The sequence below is a fragment of the Rhea americana genome, unplaced genomic scaffold (assembly GCF_003343005.1).
Source record: "Rhea americana isolate MKP2758 unplaced genomic scaffold, rheAme1 scaffold_151, whole genome shotgun sequence".
Classification (NCBI taxonomy): domain Eukaryota; kingdom Metazoa; phylum Chordata; class Aves; order Rheiformes; family Rheidae; genus Rhea; species Rhea americana.
This window is the reverse complement of record NW_028185606.1, coordinates 1,445,778-1,452,756: the sequence shown is the minus strand read 5'-3', so window position 1 is coordinate 1,452,756 and position 6,979 is coordinate 1,445,778. Positions and strand designations below refer to the sequence as shown.

Below are 6,979 nucleotides of genomic sequence, written 5' to 3'. Positions count from 1 at the left end.
AGTGTCCTCTATTTTCGTACACAAAAGACCCCCTTCTCCTTAGGTTGCCTTCCATATGAAGCACACATGCATAAATTCAGTTACCTGCATATTAAATAGACAAGATAAAACTGTCTTTACTCCACATAGGTGAGACAAATACTGAAAAAAACAGTTGGGAGCAGACATATTCATTCATTAATTTTTCAGATGGTACAGCTACAACTCACAAGTGTCAGGAAGAAAAGATTGAAAGACACTGGCTTTGCCCCACATTTCTCTAGCTCACAAATCCAAAGGAGAATCCTAGGACTTAAATATAAAAATTCTAAAAAGCTAACCTTTCAATATTCAATGATACAAACTATATGAATACTAAATATGGAGCTGCAGCACAGCATAGTAAATTATTCCTTCATKAATTTTTGAAAATTTTCTGACACAGGTATCTGTTACTTCATCRGAGTGGAACAGCTGGGCTGGTCTTCATTTTTCAGCTTTTCTCTGAAGCTTGAAGGAGTTTAGCATTCTGCTAACCTTGAGTTCCACAGCCCTGTCTGCTCAGCTTTCTGTTTAGATATCAGAATCTTATCAACAGCCGATTGATGGCTGCTTTCCTCAGAAAACCCCAATATTCTTAAGAACTCCTCATTCCAGATGAAGGCATTGCTTTGAAGGTCAGGGATTCTCATAATAACAGGTGCAGCTACTTTTGGGTAGAGCCATGCTGACAATATGGAAGACTTTTTTTCCCCTTTTTTTTCCCAGTGCATTTTGCACCATATAAAGGCAGACTTCCTTTCTCAGCCCTTATACCTTTGTAGRGTTTCCCTAGTACAGCCTAACAATTGCATTAAAAAAAAAAGACTTTAAATTATATAAGCTGTGCTAATGCTAAGACYAAGAAGCACTGGTTTAAGGTAACTTTTAGGCATGTCTTGCATTTTCTAAGGAGGGCAACACATTTGGATATATGGAAATAAATCACTTGATTTTTAAAACCAAAAGAATATACATGTAGCAACAGAACAGTTCTAGATATTTAGGTCAGAGAATAATGACTTTGCAATACACGTAGCGTGTATGTAGGTATAGGTGCGTGTTTATATATGAAAAAATCTATATATACAAACACTTGGTGTATGTATATAAACACCAAGACACTTGGTGAGGTAATGGTAGCATGTTTCTGTTGCACATCTTTGTGCTTACCTAATTTTGTTTCTTATCTTTAAAACCTGATAAGGATTTTACAACTCAGCAGCATGAAATGTAACTATTTGAATTATGTAAGCACTATGAAAAATATACTGTTGATTCTGTAAAAGATTTCACTTTTCTTTTCATACAGAGCTATACTCACCTGAGCAACTCAGGCAAAGTGTACTTAGAGTCTACATTAATTGAGACATAATGACCAGGTATGCTGTGGCTACAACACAMAGAGTGATCACCTCTGATGTTAAGTTGTACATTATGCATAATGCATACAACAGTTAGGCATAAGGAAAAAGAGACACAGATTCTCCACTTTCTGTTTAGTAGTTTGGTAACTCTGGTACAAATTTATACTCTGTTCTTGCTTTTTCATAATACTATAAGCAAGAAAGAGAAAGATTAACAGTCATGACGGTAAGACCTCTGTAAATTATGTAAATTATGTACATTATATAAATTATAGAGTGACTTTATATTACATACATAATGAAGTCACAGCTTACGTGACCCAGCATTATCTCCACTTCTATGTCTTTGCTGGCATTCGGAAGATCAATATATTCCTTATTAGCTTTTCCATCAAGGTGACCTACTTCTCCCCCTCCATTTCATAAAAAGAATTACCCTGAGATACTTTAAGTGTAAAAATAGCCTCTTCTCTCAGACTCTTCCACCAAATCTGAGCTCAATGCTAATTAAAATATCAAATCTACTTTTCTCAGAAGGAGGGAGCTTCCCTGATGTCTATTCTGTTCCAGAAAAAGGAGAAAACTTTTTCCCATCATACTACTAACCAGTCACAGAGCTGAGCAGTCCCATTTAGCAATGCCATTTGAAGCCTGACTTTGGTTTCAGGTGTCACAGGACAAGGCCAAGAACACGAGTAATGACCCAGTCACTCTTTCCTGAAACACAGAAGGGACCCACGCAACGCCTTCGCATACTTGCAAAAGTCACGTAATTGGCAGAGAGACCGCAAAAAATTTATTTTGTGTGAAATTTAGAAGTAAAAGGAAACCTTATTCAAATCAGGAAACTAATAGCTAGAAAAGTCTTCTGCTCAGCCTAGAGAGAGGCGAGACGTTGCTTCTCATGAGACATGCACAGGCCATGTTTAGAATCGCAGCAGAAAGCATTCCGCACTTGTAATTAAAGTTATGTTACAGGGTTATGTGTATATATATACCACAGGAGTCCTTCCAGACTTAATTTTCAAGTGGTTTTCAACTCCTGAATTGTGTATAATTCATGAAATTGTAATAACACCCTTACTATTCAAGCTGCTTTTTAATCATGATCTCCTTCCCCTCTACTCCTCCGGATGCGTATTTTGGTTAAGTTACCAAAATCTTTTCTTTTCTTTTGTCTATAATTCACTATAGGCCATTTTATTTCTTTTAGAGTATGATATCTAGCTCTAAAAAGTGTTAATTCTCTAAGAAGTAATTGCATTGCTAATGGATCATACAAAAGGAACATGGAAATTAAGCCCTGCATTTGCAAAGCTGCACTATGCAAGAAAGAAAATCATATCAAATCCCATTAAAATATAGCACTAATATGTAAGAATAGCAAATAATTGTTTGATTTCTACAAAAAGAATACTGCTAATTTTTCAAATCTCATCAGAGATGATATTTTAATTAAATTAAAACTGTATTACATAGTTTTTATACACTATATCCCATTTAAACCTCAAAAAAATTGTAATTGTACTGAATTTCATTTGTACTCAGTACAATTGTACTGAGTTTCAGTTCTGAGTGACTGTGGGTAGTTTATATCTCAACTGACCGTAAAATAGAATAATACTGTTTTTGGAAATAGCCAGAAGTGAAAAATGGGAAGTAGTCTGTAGCTATAACTTGACACAAAGGCTATGTCTTCATCTTAAAGAATGTTAGCAGCAATATTATCTCTGTGTTTTCTCCCACTTACTAATTACTGCTGAAAATAAGTTATTGCTTCAGCTGCAACCACTATTAGGTTCATATTGATTTGCTCTGTCAGAAATAACTTGTAAACTCATTTCGGTAGTATTGAACCACCAAATATGGGAACCCAACAACCACATTATAAAATAGATTATCTATATTCTATTCTTGTATATCTGGACATAATTAAATGGTATGTCTATTTATGGCTGTGCCACCATTTAGTTAGAAGATTTTGGATGTGCTGGCTGCCTTTAATTTCTAAACAACTAGCAACTAAATTTCTCCATATTTTTTATCTAGAAAGTCTCAACAAACACTCAAAATGTGATATACTTCCCATAAAGTATAAGCATTAATTAATTGCCTGTTGGAAGATAATTTTACTGAGGTTTATCTCTAGCATATAATGTTTGGCATTAACCAGATGATTTTAAGGGTATCAAATCTCCCTAGAAAAAAGTAATGGCATGAGCTTTCCCTAAACACTTCTAGCACTACTAGTTCTATAGAAGGCGGCACTTGCTTTTTCTTGGTTTTAAAACTTACTTACTGTAGCTGTAGAAGATCAGTACCTTAGGCTAGTGTGCTCAAGCATACTGTAAAGGCCTGAAGCAAGGTTCCTGTGATAAAGCTAGCTGTGATAAAGCTAGTGCCTAAGCTGCAGAAGAAAAAGATGACAGCAGGATCACTTTAAAGTACTCTCTGAAGTTTCGTATTTATTTCAGAAACTCTGATTTAACAAGAATCATCCAAACATATAAAAGATTGCTGGGCTTATTCCTTCCATAAAAATTACACACTAGTATATTCTAAAATACGTGCCTAAACATGTTTTCACAGCATTCCTGCCTCAAACAAATTTGATGATTTTATTGCTAAGTAATTTCCTCCTTTTTTAGGGTGATAAGCTTATTTACCTCCAAAATAGGAACGCTTCTTCCAGCCCACTTTCAGATCTTTCAAGGCATTAAAACCCAATACTTCCCTGGTGTCAGTCTCAGATAGGTCTCTAGCAGTGGCAGAAGAATGGGATGGGAGAGATGCCCTCCCTGGGCACATACTAGATGACCTTGCCTTCCCATTATCATCCTTCAGCTAAGGTTAAATGGAATTCCCCTCTGTCAAGACAGATGTTTATATGTGAACCCAGTAGAGGTCAGGTTCTGGGAATTAATACATGCTAGACTGCATTCCTTTATCACCATCTGTCCAGCAATGTTACCCTTCAGCTCCCCGTAGTGGATAATGCAGGAGAGGACTAGCTTTGATTTTTGTCTTGGTGAATGTTAAAATAATAATTATTTTTTCCTAGAATATGGATGCTATACGTCCTCAGGATTTTTATCACATCTCACAATATGTTTATTGAAACAGTGGTTGACTTAAGGCCCTAAAGATTTGGGTATATATATATAAAAAAAGTAGTCTTACTAAGTATTTTAGCTTGACATAGCAAAAAATAATTTCCATTCTCAGAGTACCTAATAATTTGGGCTTATGTGTGTGTTCACTTTTCTCATATATGGACTGCTTTCTTTTTGTCAAATTCTCCATTTTTTCTAGGCCGTACATTAATCTGTTGACTTTTCAGATGCTGAKAAAACAATGATTATTTAATAAATACGGCTTCAACATTGTAAGAAGGTGAAAGTAGACATTGCAAGTCCTTCAGTTAAAAAAATAAAAGGATGCTTAGTCTGTTCTAGAGACTTACAGTTGCTCCTATGAAGTACCAATCAGGTTAACTTCTGAAAAAATTAAGTTCACCTTTCTGATGTCTAGATCTTCCTATTATCATTGTGCAGGTCAGGTCTTCTTCACAACCATACAAAATACATCTTCAGAAGACCTCAACAGATGATCCTCTGAGCTTGAAAGAAAGTTCAATATATTTACATCATTTCCAAGGTACATTAATTTCATGATTTCTAAAAATTCTCCAATAGGCAGCCAATAACCATTTAGGAATTTTTGCTTAGTATCTTGTCTAAGTCTCCCTTGATTTGGTTTCATCTCACTCCCCTGACTTGATCCCCAGTACTCCTGGAGAAAAAAAAAATACCATTTCCTTCTGTGGAAGCCTTTAACATATGCAATCAGCGTCAAGAAACTTCTCWTTTTTTTTTCTTTTCTGGAGTATACAACTACAGGTTTTTTTCAGTCATTCTTCRTAGGTCAAGTTCTCTAGACTTCTGATAGCTCTTCACATTATCCACAAAGCTCTGATTGAAAGGAGGTACCCAAAACTGAGAGGAGTTCTTCAGTGAAAGCCTTTTTAAACTCTGTGGAGTTAGAATTGCTTTGCTTGTGTTTGGCAGTTGTCTTCTACATTTCAGTAAAGCTGGCATATCTTTTTACAACAGCAAAACACTCTTGACTTTTTCTATTTGTGAACTGCTATGACTCAGGATGACTTCTTGTAGAGCAACTGCTTAGCCACTTTGTCTCCAACTTATATTTTTGTAGTCAATTATTCCCAGCTATTCATAACACTGTTTCTCACCATATTGAATTACATCCTATTTGCTTCAGATCTGTGTTTCAGCTCATGATTTGTTCAATTCTAATTGTCTTTCAAAATGATTGCAGCTCTCCCCTGAACAGGATATCCTCCAAAAATATAATAAAAACATTCTCTATCCTAGTCCATCAAAAGATTAAAATTAAGCAGTACAGGGTTCAGGACATAAGTGTTTGGAGACCTCACTTGCTACTATCATCTGATTTGATTGTGAATCACTGGTTAGTTTTGAGTGCTGTTTTCTAACCCCTCAGATAAGTTTCACATAGCCTATGCTCTCCTAGCCTGCTTACAGAGAATATTAGGTGATGTGACATCAAAAGCCTTGCTGAAGTCAAGATCCTATGATTTGGTTTCGGTATGTTAYTGTTGGTTATTATTAATGACATTAACTCATCATTTTTATTATGAAATATGACTTTCAGTTCCTTCTGTTATCCATATTTCTGCATAAATCTGCAGCATCTAACTTCAATGGCAGAATAACGTTTTTTTTCATGTTATTCCTCTGATAATGCTAATATTCATTATAATCTTCTACCTTCTCTCTCTTAGTTTTCCTCGCTTCTACAGGCTCTTCTGCTTTACCAGAGCTCTAAGGTCTGGTTAAAAATAATCAGAATATTTGTGACATGAAATTTGTGACGAGGCCMGTGACAAGAAAACAATGTACAAAAGGAGTGCCAAGACGAGGAATCCTGCTGTGCCAGGTTAACCGGACGCAGCCCACTGTCGTTCACGCAGGGAAATAGCAATTTAACACCCTGGTCTGACATTCCTTAACGTTTTGCTGATCCGCATCTGAACTGGAAAGAACACAGGCAAGCTGTTATAAATTATGTGGTTAATTTAAATGTAATTTGTATCACACACAAGGCAAAAAAAGAGAAAATAAACCAACAGGACAACCTTCCTCTATTTAAACATAAACAATGCTGATATTTTTCCATTTAAACATACACAATTATTTACTATTTAAAYATTAAATATTTATTTAGCCACACGTAAACACTGCTGATAAACAAAGACAATCTAAAGCTAAGGGAGACGAGGTTCCAAATCAAAAGGCAAACTAAAAGAAAAAAAATAATCTTTTAAAGATCACCATGATTTGTAGGTCACTTTCATTATTGCCCTAGTGAAGATTTTGGCCATGTTTACGAGTCAGCATTTCTGCAAGCTGGATCGTTTCTAAGGGGCTGAAAAGAGACGGTTCTCGCGAGGCGAAGCTGAGCTTGGATAGTCACAGACCGACTCCGCGCCTCGAGGAAGCCCAGCCGCATCGGGGCGGGGGCGCGCGGGCCGGCCCGAGGCCTCCCCGCCG

At 36.2% G+C, this 6,979-nt stretch overlaps 1 long non-coding RNA gene across 7 annotated transcripts in view; it reads right to left on the bottom strand.

Annotated features, from left to right (window-relative positions):
* The window catches only part of LOC146598839 (uncharacterized), a 186,506-nt gene that overhangs the window by 111,907 nt on the left and 67,620 nt on the right, over positions 1 to 6,979 (bottom strand). The window lies entirely within an intron of this gene.